Genomic DNA, 23,382 nt, shown 5'->3' on the forward strand with positions numbered 1-23,382 from the left:
TTTATTTTGTTTTTTTTTTGTTTTGTTTTGTTTTAGTTTTTTTTTAAGCTACTTTCATATTTTGTCTTGAGGGAATGGTCAAAAAAAATCTGAAATAGATTTCAAAGTAACCTATATAAAGATCATTACTGCTTCCTACAGCCCTTGCATTTGTGTGAAGAGGTGTATGCTTTGTTCAAATGTGCTGTTCTGCTGAAATGTCGTGCTCTTTTATATTGGGATACTTGCTCGACTCAGGATAATGAAGAAAGACTGCCTCTCATTTGGGTATCCATCATGTTCCATTAAGCCAAATGGGAAATATTGACCAAATAATAGCATAAGTTGCTGAGATGCATTATCTGGAGGCTTACAGTGTTAACAAGTCATTTCCGGTAGCACTTTCAATCTCTTTGTTATGCATGATTTTGTTTTTAATCATTGTTCAGTTTTCATATGCCAATACTGCTCAGAAGTAGGAAGTAACAATAACAAAAAAAAGGAAAAACACTGATTCAATATACCGCTTTCTTAAGCCGGTTGCAAATTGTTGTTTGCTTGAATAAGCATTTCAGACTTTAAGCTGCATTCGTATGTATTTGGTATAAGCATAAAGTGTATAATGTAGAACACAGCTGGTAGCCTGTAAGCACTGAAAGAAGTGGGAGTCCCGGGGGGGAGAGGGGAGTGTGAGCTCAGGGTATTTATTACTTGTAGAAAGGCCAAACCTTTACAACTGTTGGAGATGTGACAATTCACTGACCGTTGACTAAACAGGTAATTCCAGTGGAATGACTGAGATCTATATGCTTATGTTTCTTCTTTGTTAATAGGAGGCTGGTGGAGTCTCCACTCATAAACAGTAGATTATCAGAGCACCTTGATAATATCAGTCTGTTTATATATTTGTTTCTGAAGAGCTATAACTGCAGCTTCAGCACAGATTTATTGTGGTGCAGCTTCTGACTTCCACATAATTGCTATCAACATACAGCAGAGTGCAATCCCTCCAAAGCTGTTAAAAACACAGTAGTGTACCCATGTCCGGTAGCTGTGTGTGCACTGTTAAATGTGTCCATGGTCCAGGGGAATTGCCCTGGGCCTTTCTGAATCTCAAAAGTGGTTTCTAAAAATGAAACTGTTACAAAGTGCATGCCTTCTGAGGCTCCCTAAAGATGATCCAAGTGTGATGTCACTGTCAATGGTGAGTGGTTTCATGCAGAGGAAAATAACCCTTCAGCATGGGATGATGAATTGTGTTGCAGAAATACCACGCAGTGGTTTATTCCAGCTTGCCTGCTCACTGCTTGCGATATGAGAAGGGGGAAGCATTGTTAGTATTCATAATCAACTGCTTGATGCAGAAATCTGCCACTCATCTCAAACTGGAGGCTGTTGGGGATTAATCTCATCAGTGAGTCTGATGTGCAACTGTTAAAAACATTTTTGTTTAAACACTTCTGACTCAAATTTCAAAGCTGCATCAGGATATATGGGCCCAAATGAATTGGGGGTACTCTTTTACTATATCTGTAATAAAGGGAGGGGGATGTTCCTTGTGAGGAATTTCATTTTTTGCTGTCTGTGTGTGTATCCCTGAAGTAGGGAGTTTGCAAGTAGTATACATTTCCGTGTGTGAACGGTGGTGTAAATGTGGCCAAGTTTTTACTTTTTATCTGGTAGCATGCTATATGTTTGAAGCCATGGAATGTAGAAGATAGCACATGTGTAACCTTTCTTTTAGGATAGAAGAACACATTTAGATATGTATATTATTTTTAATGTGATACCTTCTGCCCTGTTCAGCCTTTTGGCTATGTAGTGCAGAGACACCAGCTACTTTAGAGTCTCCAGACTGAATCCTTTAGCTGCCCTCCGCCTGGTCTCATCTATACCAGGGGCTGGTCACTGTTTGAATAAGAGCCTGTAATAATACTGCATGCTTGTCCTTCATCGGTCCAAAACACAGCACCACACGGGCTAGCAGGAGGAAAATTAACTCTATGCTAGCCAAAACCAGGACAATCAGGTAGATGGCTTTTCACTCAGGGTTGTTGATCTAGTCTTAAGTGTTGACTCCACTAGAAAAGGTTGTGTTGTGAGATTTTTGCCCAGTTATGCCCAGAACAATCTAGCTCTAGGTTAAAGACAGTTACATGAGCTTTACAACACTGGTTTGCGATCTGTCATTTGATATGAGTCACCCTTATTTGAGTGATGTTTGAAAAGGGGAAAATGGTAGTTAATTAAAAAAGGTATTTGGAAGAACTGCAGTAGATCAATTAGTCAAAACTGATGTGTTTTTGTATTACTGTATGTGTAAGATAATGGCTTTTGCGGGCATTGGTGTGCTGACTAATACGTAACTTAAGTTGGGTCTGTATGGGCCCAATGAAAGTCATGGAAACTCAGCCTGCTGTTTGAGATGACGAAGCTTAGCCATGGAGAACACAGAGAAGAAGCCTGTGGTTCGCAGCTGATAAGCATCACATTGCTTTGAGCGGCTGCTAAAGTCTGAATCACGAAGTCAACCCAGTAGTGAAATAGAGCAGGCATGGTTTAACTTAAAAGTAAAATGAAAGCAGCAGCTGCCTTTAGATCTTTCTAAGTTCAGCCAGTTTCCATTTGATGTCAATGGTTGAGATGAATAATTCCACAAAACTGAAGGAGAGCGTTTCATCCTTGCCACCATGCTCTTGGGAAAGTGTTTTTGTATTTCAAATAATAGTGAAGTTTTCTTCTACCCATTTTCTTCCTGTCTCCTTTCTAGTATAGGAATGTAATATTCTCACTTGCCCAGGTGCAACGTCTGCTGTCATACTGCATATAGGAAGCTAAACTGCTTTTGTGACTCATGATTTGTCCTCACTGCAGTGGTTCTGCCAGAGTTGGGGATGTTCATCTGCTCACTCGAGTTAAGTCAGACTAGCTCAAGTAAATGTGTTCATACCGTAAAAAGGTCATATGGAATAACTGTGTTTTGGTAGCTGAGGACATGTAACCGTGTGAGCTGCTACTTCACTGGGAGTATGCCAATAGCTCCGTAGCTTCTCTCCGTACCTACTGACAACGCAGCAGGCTAATGCCATATACTTCAAAATCCTGCTCATTGATTCAAGTTAGAGAAGAAGTGAAAGCTTGTTTTCTAGTTTGAATTTATAGTGGAAAGGATTGACTAGAGCAACAACTTCAAGGGAAAGGAGCAGAAATGCATGCAGCTGCCTTCAGTAATTGGTGTTGAGAAGTTGTCTTCAAACCAACTGTGAATCATGGGTTGGGCAGATAGGGTGAGTTTAGCTTCTGTACTGACTTGCTCTATTATACTTCAGAGTTAGGGAGAACTTCTGATGTAGTGTTGCAAGAGAAAAAATACTCATTGTAATAAACTGGCATGTTTTTGGCATGTCTTTTTATGAAGTTAGAGCTGGAGAAATGTTCTTCATTGTCGATTGGAAGCCTTGTTCAGGTTGAGTCTCGTGCCCTCCAAAGGGTGTGTTGGCCTGTCATCAGATTGTAATTTGGATTGCTTTTATATCTCCAGTGTACTTTGTGCTTAATTGTGAATAAACTCTCCCTGTTTGATCCCATTAACCCCTTTGCCAAGTATCTATAGGGTAATGGTTAGTTGTAGTCATCCTTACTCTGTATGTCTTAACCTTTACTGGAGAGTGTTAGTTGCAGAGAGTAGTTATATTCAACTTGAAAAGAACAACAGAGGAAACCTTGTTTGTTCTTTTGTCTGTGTTGCTCTTAAATGAGCTAAGAGACCAGTAAGGATTACATGTTCTCTGTTGTGTTTTAAATGTAAGGGGAAAAAGAAAAGGCCTTTGGGCTTAGAACTTTCAGCCGGTATTTGTAAGTTCTTCCTGATGCCAAACTCTGCAGAGTGCAGCTGTATTAGGGAAACCGAACATTGCAAGCCCATGCAAGCTGCTAACAATAACAAGTTTTAAAAACAAGTGTGCTTGGAAGATGGCATTGGAACATAGGTTGGGCAATCAATCAATCTTATATTTTATTTTTCAATAATTGATGAGCACTTTGTCTTCAGTTTCTTCTTACAAAAGACCAAGAACTATTGGGTATCTAAGGAAGGAAGAAAGCACACCTAGTGTGGAATACATCACAGTCTTTGATGCTGCTTGTACCTGAATTGGAAGAGGTTGGAATACATCCTCCTTGTTATCTGGAGACAGCAAACCATCACAAAGGGTACGCAGAGCTCGTCTGCACTACTGTGTGAAGTTGGCCAAGGCAGTAGGGAGAACAGGTTCTCTTTCCAGAATCACAGAGTCACCTAGGTTGGAAGAGACCTCCGAGATCACCGAGTCCAACCTCTGACCTAACACTAACAAGTCCTCCACCCAGCCATATTACTAAGCTCCAAATCTCTTGGCTGTAGTGCCATCTGTGCACATGGCTGTGTAGCTTGCTGGGGCAGTGGGAGAGTGCCTTGTACATCCTGAACTGGTTTGTGCTTGGTAGGCTGGTGCAGTGCTACCCTGGGGATGAACAGGGTGTGCTGGGCACCTGCTGGCAGCTTGGGACATAACTTGCCATGTGCTGGAACTGGGAATGGGACTACACCTGCTGGACAAATGTCATCTTTAATGGTGCTGGGTATATTTACTCAGGAAGATGTTTGTCTCTGAGCAGAGCAGTGGTTGATAGCTTGTCCTCGTGCTGCCCCTGTGTTGATGGAAACTCAGCTTTCCCTTCTGTTGAGAACCAGCTGGTGCTCCCAGGGCGCCTGGCAGACCGGCCTGCCACTGCCTCTCATCACAAGGCGAACTTTGTGCTGCATAAATGGAAGAGCTGCCAACAAGAGTATGATTGTCTGGAAGGATGCAAAAGGGTTTTAAAAGCAATTGTCTTAGCTTCTCATTTGCCTTAATAAATTAATTATCGTAGTACTAATAGCTATTCTTGTGCTATGAAAGGGGTATTATTATACCTTTGGGTAAAGTTACACTTTGTAGGCCGCAGTTTGTAAATCCCTCTGAGGGGAAGGCCCTTCTTTGCATGGAAACAGGCACCCCTGATGCCCGCTCACTGATTGCAGAGAGAACAAAACGGAAACTGATTCTTCTTATGACCGAGCTTTCTAGAAACAAAATCAGATGAAACTGAGAACTGCTTTACCTTCATCTTAACTGACTGTTATGAGACAGTAAAGCTAATTCCTTCCATGTACAACGATAAGGTGTCCAAATAAGGATGAGTGATAGTATCACGTTTAATCCTCAAGATTTTGTTTGGTTGCGTGTAGTCCCAGTGCCCACTTGGAGTTCAGAGGAGCCCTGGACCATTTTGCTTGTTGTTTGTACCAAGGTGATGCTGAGGTGGAGAGGAGAATTCTCTGGGGCAGTTGAGTAAGCAGGAAGGGATGGGAAACGAGGGCCTTTGTAAGGCAGAGCTTTCTTCTTTCTGCAGTTCCCTCTGCTGTCATCTTGCAGTGCAGAAGCAGCAGTCTGGTGTTGTTCAAAGTATGCCACAGTGTCCTTCATATAATCCTGTAGTGTTTTATTTATAATACAAACTGAATTATGCTTGTCAACATAGATGTAACAAAGAGCTTTCGTAGGGCACTTAGGACTGCATTCTTAGTCTGTTTGCAGGGCTGTTTCCAGTAATGTATACGAAATGACTTTTTCTTAAGTGCTGTTACTTGTCTATATAAGCCTTTCTTATTTTGGTTCCACACAACACATCCATATGAAGCCACTTGTAAAGACTAAGCAAAGTTTAGAACAAATACTGGAGGCCAGATTTGGTAGTCACGGAAAGAGAAAATGTTGCCTGGAATCTTCTGATAGCTGGACCGTCACCTTAGCCTTTCCTGCTTTCACTCAAGCCCCACCATGGGGTTGGATGACTATAGGAAACTACAGGAGATGCCCACGTGCTGTGGTTTAACCCGGCAGGCAGCTCAGCACCACACAGCCCTTCGCTCACCCTCCTCCAGCAGTGGGATGGGGGAGAGAATCGGGGAAAAAAGGTAAAAGCTTGTGGGTTGAGATAAAAACAGTTTAGTATGACGGAGAAAGAAGAGAAATACTAGTAAGTACAAAACAAGTGATGCACAATGCAATTGCTCACCACCCGCTGACCAAAGCCCAGCCTGTCCCCAAGCAGCAGTCTCCCCCACCCCAGCCAGCCCACCCATATTGATTGTTCAGCATGGCATCACGTGGCATGGGACATCCCTCTGGCCAGCCCAGGCCAGCTGTCCGGGCCATGTCCCCTCCCAGCTCCTGGTGCACCCTCAGCCTCCTTGCTGGCCGGACAGCACAAGAAGCTGAAAAGTCCTTGGCTTAGCGTAAGCATTGCTCTGCAACAGCTAAAACATCATCGTGTTACCAGCATGATTCTCATCCTAAACCAAAAACACAGCACAATACCAGCTACTAGGAGGAAAATTAACTCTGTCCTATCTGAAACCAGGACACCATGTTAGTTTTAATCTAGATGACTTCTGCTGAGGAATACAGGGTAACCCCAGTAGCACAGAGATCCAAGTAAGCAGGTTGCCCAAGTACCTACCCAGGCAGTAAGGTGGTTGTTATAGCCCCAGTGAGCTCCGTGCTGCTGTGGCAATCTTGTTCTCGGCTCTTGGGCTACCTTAGGTGTCTCTATACAAACTCTAGTCCTACTTTTTTTCTGTAATGGAGTCTTAGATCCACGTTCCCTGCCGATCTAAAGTAGGGGGTTATGTGTCAGATTGGGGATGGGGAGGTTCATGCTTATAAGTTCCAATTACCCGTGTTGATCACTGAGCTGTGTGTAATAGCGTAGATGATTAGCTTTCTCTAAAAACTGCTTTTGTTGGAATGATGAATATCATTGAAGCTTTTGGATTCTGTTGCTTTCAGAAATTAAATTCATAGGGGTATGTTGTGTTACAGACTTTGTATCAAGTAAAATATGCTTGGAGCAGAGAAGAGTGTGTATTTGTGATCAGATGGTAACATTTAATTTTCTAGCTTGCTTTGTCTTTCCTTCCCTATAAGTAATGGCGGAACATATAGCAGTGCATTGTAAAAAAGATATAGTGACAAATGAGCAAGGTGACAGGAGTGATCTTACCTTTTGATGCTAGCAAGGACAATGGAATATGAGAAAGTTGTATCTGATTTACTGAAGCCATCAAAGTACGGGGTAGCAGGAGATATGCCTCTGATTTAAAATAATGTATGACGAGTTATGAACTCTGTAGCAGTATATTGTATGTTTCTACAGCTAGATTGCCTTCTAGTGCTTTTTTTGAAAAAAAAAAGTTAATGTGAGGCAAATCTATCTAAGCTTCACTTTTAAACAGTCAGTATGTCTGAACTTTATAACTTCAGATTACTTTTTTGTTTTTATTTTTTTCTTTTGTCCAAAACACGCTATTAGTTCGCAGGCTGGCAAAGAGTTCTTGGGATCATACTTCTCAAAAGCTATCAGTATTTGTTTACAAAATGATGTTGGAAACTAAATATTTCAAGCTGTGAAGTACACTGCAGCCTGTATCGGTGTGCTTTCCTGCTCTTGCTTCATTTTGGGGTCTGAGTCTTTTTCTAAGAGGGGAAGAAAAAAGAAAAAAAAAAGGTAGACTTGAGCATGTACACCATAATACTGAAATAAACCTCTTGTTTCTTCAAATGATAAGCTGTATAGTAAGGATCTATTTTAGGGGTGGTGGGGAGATCACGCCATTTTTGGTTGTGGATGTGATTTTGAAATGTTTTCTAGTTGTTGTTGAATATTTTCTCAATGTATTATGGCATGTGACCCAGTATTCTGCTGTCTTCTAGAGACTTGTCTGAGTTACTGTCCCTCAAGCTTGTGTGTGCATCACCAGATGTGAGTGTACACAGTTTCCTTCTGGTAGATTGTATTTGGTTTTATGGTTCATTTCCCTTTAGAAGCTTTCCAAAAGGCCCACGTAGATCTCTTCCACGCTGAAAAGAGTTTTGCCCTGAAAAAGTGTGTTTCCTTTGCCTTGACAATGTAGATGTCTTGCTAGAGTAGAAATCACCTAAAGTGTTGTCTACTTTAAAGTAATTTCTCAACACCTTCTTCCAGCCTGCTTCCTAATGCGCTTTTGTACGTGTTATGCATTTGTGTTAATGCTGCTGGTTATTTGTACAGATCCCCACTGAGACCAAACCTTGTACTTCTTTACCCTAATTTGGAAAGTTTGAAGGAGGTAGTCAATGTAACAGGTTCTCCAGTATCTTGTTGGTAGAGTAAGATAATGCATTTGTTTTCTGCATCCATGACAGCTTAAACTCCCTTTTTTCCCCAGCTTGTAACAGATATGAATAAGTCTTCTGCAGTGCCTGACAAATGCCTCCTTATTTTCTGTACTGACATTAGTTTGCAGTACCAGACAATAACATTTCAGTCCCTCTCATCTTATGCCACTTGCATGCTTTGTTACCAAGTTTTCATAGTGGTTCGGATATCGACGGTGAAGTTTGGTGGAACCCAAGGCTGTACACGGATTGCAGGTGCTCTCTGTGGGCATAGTGCTGTTCTGTTCACGAAGTGCAATTCGGTGTCACTGGCACGTGGCCTTTAGCAGAGCTCCTAATTCAGCCTGGAAGGGATGTGGGCTGTTATGATCAGCTGCTGGTTTAGGAGAAAGGAACTACTTTCTAGGAAAATGGATATAAAAGAACTTCTGATACTGATGCTGTCTGTCTAAGGCTGCTGAAGAGCTAGGGAGGCACTTAGTCTGATCTTCTTTAGTAGAAAGAGCATCTTCCTATTGCTGATCACAGAATCACAGAATTGTAGGGGTTGGAAGGGACCTCGAAAGATCATCGGGTCCAACCCCCCTGCCAAAGCAGGTTCCTTAGATCAGGCTGCCCAGGTAGGCGTCTAGACGCCTGATACTGTTTTGCCGTTGCTGGAGCCTCTGTAGATGTAGCTTGTCTTCATTTACCCTCTTTATTTTTATATATTTTTTTATTTTTGCCTCAGGTTCCTGATCTGAAGAAGGGTGGTGGTGGTATCCTGCTGAATGGAGAGGGGGATAGCAGGGAAGCAGAAGAAGGTGAAGCACATTCTGTTTGCTGTCTGACATCTCACACGACAAAGTTCCTAGCACCTCTTGCTGAGCATTAGATCTGGGCAGCAAGTTTCCTAGATTCCTGAACAGGGAGAAATCTGGAGTTTTTGTATTAAAGTATGTCACGATAAAATTCAGCAACATTAATTTTCTGTGCCAAGTCACAGCACAGAATATGAGACATTAATATTTACAAGTTTGCTATAGTTGTTGCCATATTAAGGGGGAATATTACTGCTAGAGGACCAGATCCTTCTTAAGAGACCTGGCATACTTGTGGAAACCTCATGTTAGCTCTAGGGCTGATTTTAATTGACAGAATGGTACTGAATCTGAAGGAGAGAGAGCCCCTTGATCCTATGTAACCCTCCCGCAAAGGTGTGGAGAGTAGCTCATGGATCACCATCAGCTGTTACAAGCAAATACCAAGCTAGCAGTGATGCAGCCCTGTCTGGGAAAGAGCACTGTTCCCATGGGCAGAACTACTGGAGGAATTCTGAATTCTGTCAGGTCAGGGAATACATCTTCTGGTGTAACATCGAGGTGAGGTGCCACATATATTGTCTCATTCCAGGGTTTGCTTTTGGTTGGCTGCATCTCCTACTGCCCCGCTCTCTTTCCAGTGTGCACTGCTGGAAGCATATGCCATGATGTTTCTCCCTCTCTCGAAAGCATGGAAGTCCCATAGCTACATGTTGTTGTGTAGTAGGTTGTTGGGCTCTTTCTACAGCAAGGATTTCAGCAGTTGGTCCCGTGAAAGCATCTGATGTCTTACCAACTTTTTGCAGGAATTTTTCAAACCCAGTAGGAAGCAGTATTTCCTTTCAGCTGTTACTTGAGGTCTTTCAGTGTGACCCTTGAGTTGAAGGAGCTTCTGAGTGCACATGTCGTCCTCCTCTATGGCTAGGTGGTTGTTTCTTGTGACTCGTTTGCAAACATTGTGAGGATTATGTTGTTTTCTCACTTTTCAGGGTCTGTTGGGCAAGGTCTTGTTGGGCAAACTGAATGTATGTTGCTGAATATCCAACACAGTATTTAAAATTAGGGATCCTTTAACGCTGTATTAGAAACCAAATGGAAATGAATGCAAAACAGTTCTGTAGTCTGCTTGGGTTTGGTGAGGCAGTTACCCTTTGGGCAGACCCATTTTGATCCTTGCTGAAATAAATTTCAAAATGAAATAAAGAACCACAGAGACAGAGATATGAGACTACAGTGCAATTGTTTGTGGGTAGATGTTTTTGCTCTTCTGTTAGCCCACTGCTATTAGTATTTTTTCATGTGTGTGCTCTTTCTATTCTCAAACAAATTGCATTAGGGCATCACTAATTAACATTTCCTTTATCTCACGGTGTTGAAGGGGGAAGTGCTCTTCAGTCTGATTATTCTTCAGTTCACTTAGCTATGTTTCTAAATTGAATCTCCAGTATATTGCATCTATGAGTGTGGAGCTTGCATTGAAGGTTAAAGTGCAAGTGAACTTCCTAATACACGAGGTTTCTTTTTCATTGTACGTACATTTCTCCCTGCTCATTGGAACTTACATAGCTCTGTAGTTCAAAGCAAAGATCCGGGAATTAATATGTACTGCTAATGAAAGATTTTGATGAATGAATGTATCTGCTGCCTGTGTTAGTTAAGGAAATAGAGTGATTGTGCAGACTTAATTTCTGGCTGTCACTTCTAAGAAGCTTATCCTTGTTTTTGGGAAAGCGTGGGAGATCTGCAGCAGTGAGGCTTTTGACAGTGGCTCTTGTTATTATAGCTTTTGCTGCTGTGATGTAGCTCCTTGCCTGTACCACCCTCAAATGCTGTGGAGAGTCTTTTATTGGATTTTTATTTTTTCTTAAAGCAAACAAGCTCGTAGCATTCTCTGACATTTTCCAGGCCTTTTCCCTAGCTCATCTTAGGTCTTATCCAAAGATGTGCAACGTGCTAATACTCTGTAGTTTGCTGAAGACTCTCTTTTGGCAAGCTAGCCATAAAGAATCTCTTACTTCCTTCAGACTTCAGCCATTTTTTGTGGGTTCTGTCTGACCTTGCCCTTTATAATGCTGTTCATTATGCAAAGCAAAATACAGAGAAGGAGATGTTAACACTGCAGTATTCAGAAAAGTTCTTTTTACTTGTTGGATTATGTTTTCAGAAATTGAATGCCAACTGAATTTCTGAGTTGAATTTTTATCAAAAAGTTTTCCGACCCACCAAAATATGTCAATTAAAGTTTATTATTATTTTACCTGTTGTACAAGGACAGGTTGAGAGAACTGGGCCTGCTGAGCTTGGAAAAGAGAAGACTGAGGGGAGACCTCATCAATGTGTATAAATATCTGAGGGGAGGGTGTTGAGAGGATGGAGCCAGTCTCTTTGCAGTTGTGCCCAGAGAGAGGATAAGAGGCAATGGGCACAAACTGAAGCACAGGAGGTTCTGGCTGAATATGAGGGGGCACTTCTTTACTCTGAGGGTGACAGAGCACTGGCACAGTGCCTCCCAGAGAGGTTGTGGAGTCTCCTTCTCTGAAGCTATCCAAGACTCACCTGGATGCCATCCTGCGCAATGCGCTCTAGGTGATCCTGCTCAGCAGGGGGGTTGGACTAGGTGATCTTCAGAGGTCCCTTCCCACCTCGGCCATTCTGTGATTCTAACATGTATTGCCTCTTGTGCTCATAAAGAAGAAGGGAGATACACAGTCAAAATAGTTGACGTACTTCTTTAGTTTTCAGATGTTCCTGGTTCATCTAAAGTTTAAAATTGAGAGCACAGTATATTTTCCTTTTAGTATGAGACTACATTTTCAGTATTTTACTAAATGCTAAAAGTTAAGAAAGTTTCTGGTTGAATTCAGGCTTTACATAGAGTTTGTCCTTCTTGTGTCTTTGTAGGTTCTGACTAAGTGCTGGGATCTGCATTAATTCATGCCTAAAATTCAGGGTTTCCTGGAAGGTGATTTAAATTTCCTTAGTTGTATGGCAGTAGTTTTTTCCTGAAGGTACATGCAGTCCTCAGCTAAGAACTTAAAAAGGCTGCAATGACAGATCCATGAGTCTTTGAGGTCTGGACTTTATTATGAAAACAAACGATGGATTTCTTCATGTGGAAAACAGCCCGTTATGCAAGTGCAGGTGAGCAGAAGGGCGAGCAATGTCCTGGGAGCGTCCCAAGCCCTGTGGGTAACACTGTAGGACTTGGTGACTTGGAGCTGGTGGGGAGGACAGGGCCCCATGTTTGGTGCTACTTGATGTATGGGCCACGTAAAGAAGTCCTTGAAAAGTTCTTTGTCTCTGTTGGAAAGGTAGGAATTGGGCCTCCATTAAGAGCAGTGGTGTGCTAGGTTCTTCCTGTGTTACGTAGGATATTGGAGTGCCATAATAATCGTCAGGGCTCGTTTTCAAAGGTTGTTCCTGTGAGCAATATGAGAAGGTTGAAATACTGTTGAGTACTTTGACCCAGATTGGGTGGAATGATAGTGATGTTGCTGGCCTTCGTACAAAGAGTAAGCCAGGATGCTGGGGCCTGTGCTCTATTTCCAGCTTATGTCATTGACTTGGTGATGCAGCAAAGTCCTGAAGTCATGATCCCATTTTTAAACAGAGAAGACCAAAAAGAGGTAGGAAGTTTGCTGCTCTCATACGTGGGCAGTGTCTGTTGCAGATGGGTGCTTTTGTTGCAGAATGGCTTTCCTGAGATCTGAAAAATGTAAGTAGAAAAAAACATGGGATCAACTTGTCTTGGGCACTTCAGCTGAATTACGGCATTGCAACTGGAAGGTCATCCCTGCCTCTCCCTTTGGCGCCTCTGTAGGCCTGCAGCAGGGAATCGTGTGCTGGCCTCTGGCGCTCAGTCGGGCAGGAGGAGCTGCCCGCGGCCTTGGTGTCTGCACCGCCCGCTCCTGCTGCCACCAGGAGCCGCTGCTTTGTTGCAGCATAGGAGCACTGCTCAATTCCTTGGGGAAGGAGGGTAAGAGGAGCCCTCAGACGGGAGATAAATCTCTCTGACATGTGGCTGTTAAATAATTAATTTCCCCAAAGGTTTTGAAAAGAGCATTTCAATGCGGTGACTGCTGCAGATCTGTGTAAGCGTTAAAGCCGTTGTGCTTGCGAGGCTGGCGTTGTTCCACACGCGCCGTAACTTGGAGAGAAGAAGCTGTTTTGTAGGCAGCTTGTGTAGGGATAAAAGACAGAAAAAAGCTGTGAAATGAAATGTTTGAAGTGTGCAGCTTTTTTTTTTTTCTTACGGGAGGGTTGCTTCTAGCTTTCAACATGGAGATGGTTTAAAAGGAACAGTGGCTAAAGAAGTGGACAAAACCTGTTTCTGTGTTCCTTCGTCGCTCTAGCTCAGGGTTGTACTAGAGAAGGCAGCATCAGTCGAAACTCCCTGTTTCATGAATACATAGGCGGACTTAAAATTACTTCCTTACTTGAAGAAGAAATTTTGCTCTGCATTTTGTGGGCCTTAGGTTAGAAAGAGGGAAAATCCATTTGGTCAGACCCAAATGATCAGTGTCTGTTTTGAGAGGGAGGGCAATGTGGGAGTGGGAGCCGGGGGAAGCTGGCAGCGAGGTGGTTTGTTGGCACAGAGGAACTCAAGCGTTCGGTGCCAGGCCTGGCTTCTGGCCGGATCCGAGCTGCTGGCTCAGATACCAGAGGCACGCCTTGAGGTACAAACGTTCAGTCCTGTTTTAATCACAAGTTCGCAGTTCCTGTCATAGGTAGTACCCTGTGAAGATCCGAAACGCTCTATAACTTTCAGGATACTTCGAAAACTTGTGCATTTAAGATCTTGCATTAAATCTGATACTGATTTGTGTTCCCAAAGCAATTACAGCTTGGCTGTGTTAGAGGAACGCAGGCTTGGCCATACTAAATTGGCAGTAGTTTATCTAGTTCGGTACGTTTCATCTGAGAAAACACTGATGACACTCCATCAAAAAGTGTTTCACACTTTTTATCAGTACAGCGCTTGTCTTCATTCTGTAAGAGCATGAAATGGATCACGTTCAGGGAGCCGAGGCACAGAAAGCACCAGAACTGTAGCTGTGTGGTGCCTGCCGCCAAAATTTCAGCCGTGATGTTTGAATAATGCAGCATATTTTTCACTTATTATGCTAGCCAATTCATGCATGTGTATGTGCATGTTTTAATTCTGTGACTAGCCAAGCATTGAAGTTAAATTGCCAGGAAGATCAAACCACAGATAAAGCTTTGTAATGGGTGTGAAGAGTCTGTTCCTCATTTTGTGTTACTCAGTGTGCTGTAACAGTGACTACACTGGAGTCGAAGATTATTTTTATACCAGTTGAGGATCTGGCCAACTTATGTAAATGTCAGTGTATATTTATACTTAAAATAAAAAAAAAGTGGGGAAAAAGTGTGTACCGTTAGTCTTCAGGAACTTCTGTTTAATTAAGACCAATGCAAAAATCGCATTTCAGGTTACAGTTGCATTCATTATTTGTAATGTACAGAACCAGCTGGGGGGTAGGGTTGGATTGTTTCTTGTTTTTTTTTTTTTTCTTTTGAATTTTAACTACAAAATACATCATCCTGTCTCCTACTCTGTGATTTTTATCTTGAAGTTAGATTGGTAAATTATAAGCATGTTGGAAGGAGGGAGGGGGTTGTTATAATTTTAAAGTGGTGGTTTGGTCTGTACTTTAATATTCCAAACTGTGCATTTGTGAAGTGTTCCCTTTAGCATATTACTCTTTACCAGTCACGGGCTCCCTCTGGGTAGAGCGTGCCTTTGGGCAGCTATCAGTGAGCTCTGCTTTCAGCAGCCCGTGTGTGCCCCGGGCTCCATAGAAGAGCGCCGTCTCGCACGCTTCCCTGGGGAGTGTTTCTGTACGCTGCGTGCCCTGCCTTTGCTCTCAAGGTCTAACGGTGAGCCCTCGTCAGTGGGCTCTGTGGCCAGCCTAGGGCCCCTCTCTGCCCACCCCTAGGGATGTTAGGTGATGAAGCCCTGCTTCCTGTCCGTGTTCCTGGTCGAGTTGTTTGGGCTGTTTTTATAAATAGCCTGCTCTGGTTTGAAAGTTCAAGTGTGTTCTAAAACAGCAAAGGAAAAAATAATCTAAAACAAGATTCAAAACTTTATTTGGCTATTTGTTTGGATAAGAACATAGAGACTTTCTGTTCAGGTCTGGGGCTAGCCCCTTGACTTGGACTCTCCATAGAAGTAGCTCCACTCCCTCCTGTGCATCTTCCTCTGCAAGACAATTTGCCTCTTGCACAAAGTGCATAAAAGCAGTCTTTCTTTAAGAACTTTGATCTGTTTGTTTGTCCTATTTATGTCCTGTATCAAGGAGTGATTTGATGTGCTGCAACATCTGGATTTGGAGGATTCTGGGATGAGTTCTCGTTTGTGGAAACCTGCAAGCAAGCCTCATTCCACAGAACCAGGCTACTGGAGGAGCCTTTGCATGCCATCTGACTGGAGTGTTGTCATCTGTGCTGTTTTTTCACAAGCTTCACAGTTACATCCTTAGCAGTCAGAAAGAAATTGTAAGAAAGGGTGCTCACAGCAACGCAACCCAAGCCATGAGTGATTTCTGTCCTTCAGAGGAACTTGCTGACATTTCTTCCGCTGCTATCAGCCTACATGGCAACTCCAGCTGGAGAAGGATCTGAACTGGTTAAAATTACACAGTTTTCAAATACCAGGCCCATAATGAAAGAGGACTGGAGTACCTCAAGGCACTTCTCTCCCTGGTTCTGTTGTGGTGCAAGCTGTTGCAAAGACATTGCAGCAGTGGTGTAGATTACATAGGGTGTTATTCTTGCCTGAGCCTTCAAATAAGGTCAGTAAATTCAGATGCTAAATCGTGCTTATTTGCACTGCTTTTTGGCTTTCCAGCTTTGTAGGCAAGACTTTAGAGAGGATCTAAATGGCCTGCATGGAACCCCAGAGACCTCAGGCACGGTGCCAGCTGGCAACCTAACAACTCTGCAACCTGCCCTTGGTGGCTGTGATGCAGCAACCGGAGCTGGGGCTATTACTGCGCCTCTCAGTTTCAAGTGGCTGAACTCCTGTGAGAAGTCCAGATGACCATCAAGAACATTTTGTCTTAAAAAGCTGTGAATCTTCCTAATACAAAGAGAAATGTCGGCTTGCATGAGTTAAAGGAGGGCATTTCAATCACTTGTAATGCAGTAGCATGTATGGCTTAGGCTGCGGGAAGAGGACAACGTTGTCTCATCACCTTCCAAGTTGATAAGCATTGCATTAAGTGCTGAGGTCAGTGAGTCACGTGGGTCCTGTGAATATCTTTAATTTTGAGAAAATGGGGGCAACAAAGGTGGTGATTGTTCAGAACAGGAACTCATTGGATAAAGTCAAGGAAGTCACTGACTCTTGCCATAGGCAGCCTCATTCTGGGATTTCTGTACTGCTTTGATCAGTTTGGCATGGGATTTTTTTTTAATTTTTATTTTATTTTTTAATTTTGTTCTGGTACCTAATACATTTTGTGTAATATTGTATACCCTGCTTAAACCTTGAAGTGTTTTCTGTTGTGCTAGAAATACTTGTGGTAAAGTTCAGGAGTGGAATACCAAAAGGACATATGCATCTGATTTTGTGACACCCCTCTGCTCCCAGCACGCACACACCATATTTGCAAGATGGGTCTTAATTTTAGTATTTCTGTGACACTCAGATTCTGCCTTTTAAAAGAAGTGATAGCTCTTCTTCCTGTACCTCCTTGAAATGGCATGTCTGTCTGCTGCTCCTCCTAATTTGCAAAGCACTGAATAGGAAAATGCCTTGGTTACCAGAGAGGGACAGCCTGCCTTTTGTAACTGGCAAAGCCTGTCTTCTTAGAAACAGAATAGAAGAGCGTAAACTCTGAGTCTGTTGGTTATGCTGGGCTGCTGTGTACCACATCAGCTAAACCTGTGTTTGCAAGGAAAATTATTCTGTGCAAATAATTCTCAGAATAAGACAGTAGTCATGTACAAGCAAGGAGATGGTTACCTCTGTGTGCACCATTTCTGCAAGCGTTTTCTTTTACTGGTGGGACTACAGAGCAGAAAGCCAGTAGTACTCCTTTTGCAGGCACCCTTTTAGTTAGAGCAGTAAGAGGTTAGGCAAGCTGGTGAAAACTTCACATCCCCTCCTGCTGGAGCAAATGAGCTGCCAGGTTCCTGAGCAGGTCGGGTTGCTTGGGGATTCTTTTTCTGACTTTCTTACTGCACTTAAACATTGAGGAAATGTTAATGCAAGCACAATTAAACTGAATGTGATTTGAGAGGCACAGATCTTTTGTTCCTTACCTGTGATGTGATATTATTGTGTTCCTCAGGTGTACGTCTGACAACTGAATATAGTATTTCTTATGTGTGTTGCATTCTTTGTTTGTTTGTTTGTTTTTAAGTGTTTTTTTTGTATATTTACCTATTTGGATAACTTCAGTTTGAGGAGTTATGCACTACACCCAGTACAAGTATCACAGCTTCACGAATACTTGATGGGTATATTTGATCTGTTGTACTTTATTTTTAATTCATGAAAGCCATTTGTTTGATTTGTAGCTTCTGACCTTATTGTCCCTTTAAAGAACGCTTGGTGAAAGTCACTGTTAGGGATTCAGAAGCTAAAATAAGCACCAGGACATTGTTCTTGTCTCTCAAGACCTCACGTGATGAGATGCTGTAAGATTACAGGCAGAGACAAGGAATTCAGGGAATGCAAGTGAAAAATGAGTAATGGCTTTGTTCTGAACTGTGTTCTCAAAATGAGAGAGGTTCGGTGGCCATTCACCATTAACTGAATACTAAATTAACTGTGATGGTATAAGAAAGGTACCAAGTCAGCTTTTTGTTTCCAGTCCTGACATTCAGAGAGAGTATGTTGTGCCTAGGAAGGCTAAGTCGAAGGTATCTGCCTTAGCTCCTGAAAATAAGTTGTTCATAGCATATTATTTCTGGCAATACATGGATATTTCTTAAGAGTGCGCTGGTTATCTGAAATAAAAAGTAAATGGAAATATTACTGGAAACATACAGAAACTTTAGCTGCCATTACCCCAGTTTTCTTGCTCTGTTGAGACTCTTAATTCCTTTTTTTTTTGTCTTTAGACCTCTATGAAATGTAGCTCTTAGTAAAAAGAGGGTTTACTTAAAAGCACTACAGATTTTTTCTAGGTTTTAAATTACCTTTTGCTCAGTTTCTTAATCAAATCACTTTTTTTTTTCCCCAATTCCTACTACTTTCTATGGCAACTGGTATTCTCTTTTAAAATGATCAGTCAGTTTTCTCTCTGAGATTGGTTCCATCCCTTTTCATCAGTAACTGAAAGTGAAGGTTAAACATGTGGAAGATGTGGATCTAGAGCAAATAAAACAATGGGATTTTCTCTCTTGATGTGCCATTTTGTTCTGAACTGCTTTCTCTCCAAAGTCCAAATTGTTATTTAATTTGAAACTTATGATAAACTTGGTGCACATAGAAATGAAGACTTCTGTAAGAATAGCATGCAGGAAGGAGAGACATTGGGTGAGAATAGCTTTCCTTCCTTAGTATTTGAGTTGAACATGAAAAATTCACTTGAGTCAAATAACTTTTCTAATCTTTGGATGATCTAGTTAGTACATGCAAGCAATGCATGTAGCAAAGACAAAAAGTCACGAGCGTGGGAGCTGTTCTGAGTCCTAAGTATGGATACTGCCAATAGCCCTATAATTAGAGAAATGCTAATGATTCATTATGTCAAAGAATTCAACTCTGATTGAATAAATACAAAGGCAGACCAAGACATCTATTAACTCGGTTCATGTTTGCTTTTGTGCATGCTCACATTTTGAGATCCTGGCCCCTGAGAGTTGATTTTTGGCTGAGAACTCCTTTGGACCTAGTGGCAGGAAATAGGACTAGAAGGGAGTTCCTGTATCTTTGAAATAAATTCGTATTTTTTCTAGCAGCAGTATAATGCACTCATTCGAAGATGAATCTTGTTCAGTTTCTAAAGCTGTTAAGTATTTGTCATCTGTTAAAAGGATTAGAAGAAGATTGAGAATATACAGATACTTGAGTTTTTGGTCATTTTACACAGTTGTTCTTGTCTCTCTCCTAACCTGCCACAGCTTTAAGGCATACTTGTGGAGGGGCACCCCAATCCCCTCCTCATGTGGTTTTTGTTTGTTTGTTTGTTTTTGATAGCTTGAGTGAGCCAAGCTTTTCTGGTTACTGGTCATCCCGATAGCCCTGGTCTGCATTTGCTTTGTTTCAGCTTTTCTTTCCTGGATGTCTGGTACTGATGTGCTGGCCCAGAGATTGTCTCAGTACTGCATTAGGCCATTCCCTTTCTTTTCAGGAAAAAGGCCTTCCTAATGTCATTTTTTTCCTTCATAGAGCTGTATAATGCTAGTAGACCAGAAACATTAACTGGCAAGCTAATGTTCCCAGATACTTCTCTCCTCTGTCATTTCTAAATGATGAGGCTCTATTTTATTAGTTCTGCAGGGCTTGTCCTATCAAAATTAATTTCATTTCTGTTACCTTACCTCTCAAGGTCATCTGATTCGTAAAGTGTGTTCTGACTTTGTATCACCCACAAAATTTATTAATTTGCATTGAATACCTTAGTCTGCAGAAGTGAGAAAAGAAGGAGATCCTTCTTTTCTAGATTGACAAAAAGACAACATATAGTTGCAGTTTTTAGTGCAGGTCTCCTTTAGAGCCGTTTAGTAATCGTCAATTTTCATTTTTATTTTTTTTAATCTTCCGTGCTTTCGTTTCCCCTGTTTGTACATGTTATAAGCCTTGTAAATAGCTGTTTTTTTCTGAAAGATTAAATTATGCCAGATTCCTGACTTTTATTCAAATCAAGTAGCTCCTAGCCCTCTTGTCTCAAGAAGAAGCTCAAAAACAAACATTAGAGATTCAAATGCCTGATGGCAAGTACTTGTCCATGCATTTGGTGTTTTATAAAAGTTTGGGAGGAGCAGGTTTGTAACCACTGTATAATTCTTGGATTTAATTTTTGAGTGTATCAATTTAAGATGGCCCTTCCTTATTCTTATAAATTATAGGTCACGCTGCTCTCCTTTAAACTTCTGTTTTGTGACGTAGACAGTAATACGTCACCCAAACCAGCAAGATCAGAATGGGAGTAACCTCCTAAGTACTGCTCGTCTGAGCCATCGTTGTTGCAAAAGCTTTAAGTGGGATACAGAGGCTAGTCCTGGCACGCAGCCCCTGGATAAGGCACAAGGCAGGGCCATGCACAATCACTGCATGCCAGGAGGGGGGTACCTGAGGGGTCGGGTGCTGTTTTGCTTTGTCCCAGGGTGGATCCGTGTGTGAAAGTATGAGTGTTGTCTGCTTATCTTTTTAGCAAGTGGTCGCTGTGGTGTAAGCCTAACTGATAAGGGCTATCAAATGCTGTATTACTGATCGTTGCAAAACATGCAACATTTTTGGGGTTGTTTCTCACCCTCTTTTCTCATGTTTCCTCTCTCAACGCTCAAGTCTTTTGTGTGTCAGTGCTTGCACAGATGAACGTGCTCTATTTCTTGCTTTGTATACGTCAAATGCCGATAAGAAAAAGCATAACCTATTAGTCAGTGAAATCTGACCTCTAGTGCTGTTCACTGATAAGCTGTTTCCTTCTAGTAAAGACAGAGCAAAACTTTTCCTGATACACCTTATGTACCCTCCTTGTTTTGGATCATGTGTGCCGCTCCCTCACGGGGCTGAGGGAGAACCTGAGCTGTACGGGAGCTGACGCAGAGATGGAGCAGGACACATTTTGCAACTGGGCACTAGTTACGAAGCATCAGTTCTCTTGATAGCATTGCCCGGAGAATAACTGTTTCTTTGAGGAGCACATTACAGTAAAACCTGCATGAGAAGTCAGGCTTTAGTGTGGCCACAAACAAGAGCTCTGGTAAAGTGTGCTGAGCTTATCAGATGGCCTGGTGATCAAAGCAGGTCCTGGGGGATTTAACAATTGAATTGTGAAGCTTTGCCACCTTCCAAGGGAACCATTAGCTTGTGTTGCAGAGATGCCAGGGGAACAATCTGCAGGACTGGAGATGCTTTAACATTTTATCTCATCTTTTCATGGATAACAGGAGGCTGCAGTGTATCTGTTTTTTTTCTGTTTGGCTTTATGTTGTCTGATTGGCATAGCTGGGATTAAGCAAAGTGGATAACGTAAATGATATAACATCTGCAGTCAGCAGTAATTTTTCTTGTTAGACCAGTTGGCATGCCTGGAAAACTGGAAAGGATTTGTATGCAGGAACCCTTCTTCAAGCTTAAAAGAGAAATCACAATCTTTAGGTTAAGTTCAAACGGAGAACAGTTAATTGAAGGTTAATTTCTCTATTCACTGACTAGCCTGAGAGTGAGGAGGAGAGAGGTTGGTTCCTGTGGATCTGGGGAGAGTTGGGGATGCAGGACAGAGGAGGAAGGGCAATCGTCAGTGGATCTGTGATGTTAGTTGGGAGTACGCAGGAATTATGGAGGCGACAGAAATCACAACTTCATAAGCATCCTTTCCTGCTATCTTTTGAATGTTTTTGGCTTATTACAAAGTAGGTTTTCTTTGAGAGGAGGCAGTGATCCTCTGTACAACTCTCAAACAATGAAGCTTTAATTCTGACCGGAGCTTGTAGGCATTACTCTCTGGTAGGTTTAGTTGTGGAGCTGTGGCTTTCTGGGAAGCACTGAGGGTGCCTTCCCTGTTAGCTCTCATACAGGCAGGTTCCTGTGGAGCCCAAGCAGGAGACTGGTATAAAAACAGCAAGGAGTTGCCTGGCTTTTTTACTTCTTTCTAGATTCCATTGAGATTTGTGGGCCAAGATCAACACATGGAGTCGGGGTTTCAGTTCATACTCCACATTCGTTTTTGTACCTCTCATAACCTTAGGCATAGTTATCAGTAAGTCGCTCATACAAATCCCCTAACATGGGAAGAAAAGCGTGTGCACTCAGGACAGATAGATGTATGTTGTTTCCTCTTCTCAGTTAACCTTGTTCTGTAAGAACAATGAATTCTTCCCAAATAACTTGTTGGGGATCACTGGAAAGCTGGAGGTGGTAGCTTTTTGGTTTTGTTTCGGGCTGTCGCCTCCTTCCTGCTGGTAACTAATTCCAGCGAAGAGCTGAGCACTGATGGCAAGTGCAGACCTGGTAGTCACAGAGTACCATTCGTAACAGTGAGGAGGTTTACTGAAAGCAGCTAAGTGGGGCAGTATTTCTTAAATTGAAGATACACAGGCTTAAAAATAATAAAACCTAGCATGAAGAAAGAATTATTTTCTGTGCGTTCAAGCAAACAGGAAGTTGCTTAAAGTGTAGTGTTGCAATAAGACTGTTGGTGTTCCCTTTGCTCAGTGACTTGCAGTGTGTGCCCTGTTACCATTTTTAATTTGCTGAGCAGTTCCTCTGTGGTGGTGTTCCTGTGCACAATAGAAGAAAGCCAGTGGTGTTATGGGCAACAAGAAGCCACATCCGCCAGAGATGTGACTGCCTGGTTTCATGCCCATACAGAGCAAGCGGTGGTGCCGTGGAAACCTTCCAAGCAGCGTGTTGTCTTTCACCATTCGTTGGTACAAACTCCTTTGATCTGTACGTATTATACTGAGCGCAGTCATTTGTGGCAAAAAAAATAAAAAGGCACATGGTCTTTGTTGGAGTATTAGATCGGTGAAGAGAACTGTATTAAAAGAACTTCGTGCAAGCAAATGCTGAAATAAATGGGTCTCGGCCTGAACATATGAAAGGGCTGGACTGCGTTTATCTCTTGCCTTGAAAGCACATCCAGTAATTTATTGTGATGGGCGGGGAATTAAGTCATCATTCCTGGATTTCTCTCTCTTGGTGATTTCTGGCCCTAAAAGCACAGCCATGCACGTCCTTGAAGTGTTATTCAAGGGAGTTGCTGACAGGATCTCCCATGGGGACTGAGGCAAAAATCTCCAAAAGCAGACCTGCAGCCAATAGAGAAAGTTTAGTTGTTGGCTGGTTGGTTGTTTTTGTTGCTGTTGTTGTTTTAAATTTGTGTGCATGATTCCCCACCATCGTGCTCTGCCTTTTTGATGAAAAATAACTTAAAGGGCAGGGAAAAAGAAGTGCAAAGGTAGGGTAATGGGGGTGGCCTAAGGGCGGGGGGGGGGGGTAGGTGAGGGGCTAAGGCAAGGAGAGTGTGGATTTTGGTTTCCTCTTCTGTTTAAAACACTCAACTTAAACATTTTCCTGCTGGTTAAAGACCAGGAGCTCTGCCTTGGAGCAGACCAGGTTTCTCCATTGCACCTCGTTGTTGCTCCCGTGCGCACCTGCATGTGCAGCTCACGCAGAGTAAAGAATGGGAATCTGCTTGAAGCTATAGAGCTGATTCCTTGTC

At 42.3% G+C, this 23,382-nt stretch overlaps 1 protein-coding gene and 1 long non-coding RNA gene across 4 annotated transcripts in view; both read left to right on the top strand.

Annotated features, from left to right (window-relative positions):
* On the top strand, positions 1-22,654 carry LOC308191889. The gene is made up of 2 exons (XR_013948355.1): positions 1-12,160; positions 15,337-22,654. It is a non-coding gene; the product is annotated as an uncharacterized lncRNA (long non-coding RNA).
* Positions 1-23,382, top strand: part of AGPAT4 (1-acylglycerol-3-phosphate O-acyltransferase 4) — an 80,875-nt gene that overhangs the window by 17,157 nt on the left and 40,336 nt on the right. The window lies entirely within an intron of this gene.

Source organism: Anser brachyrhynchus (genome assembly GCF_964034855.1).
Source record: "Anser brachyrhynchus genome assembly, chromosome: 3".
Lineage (NCBI taxonomy): Eukaryota > Metazoa > Chordata > Aves > Anseriformes > Anatidae > Anser > Anser brachyrhynchus.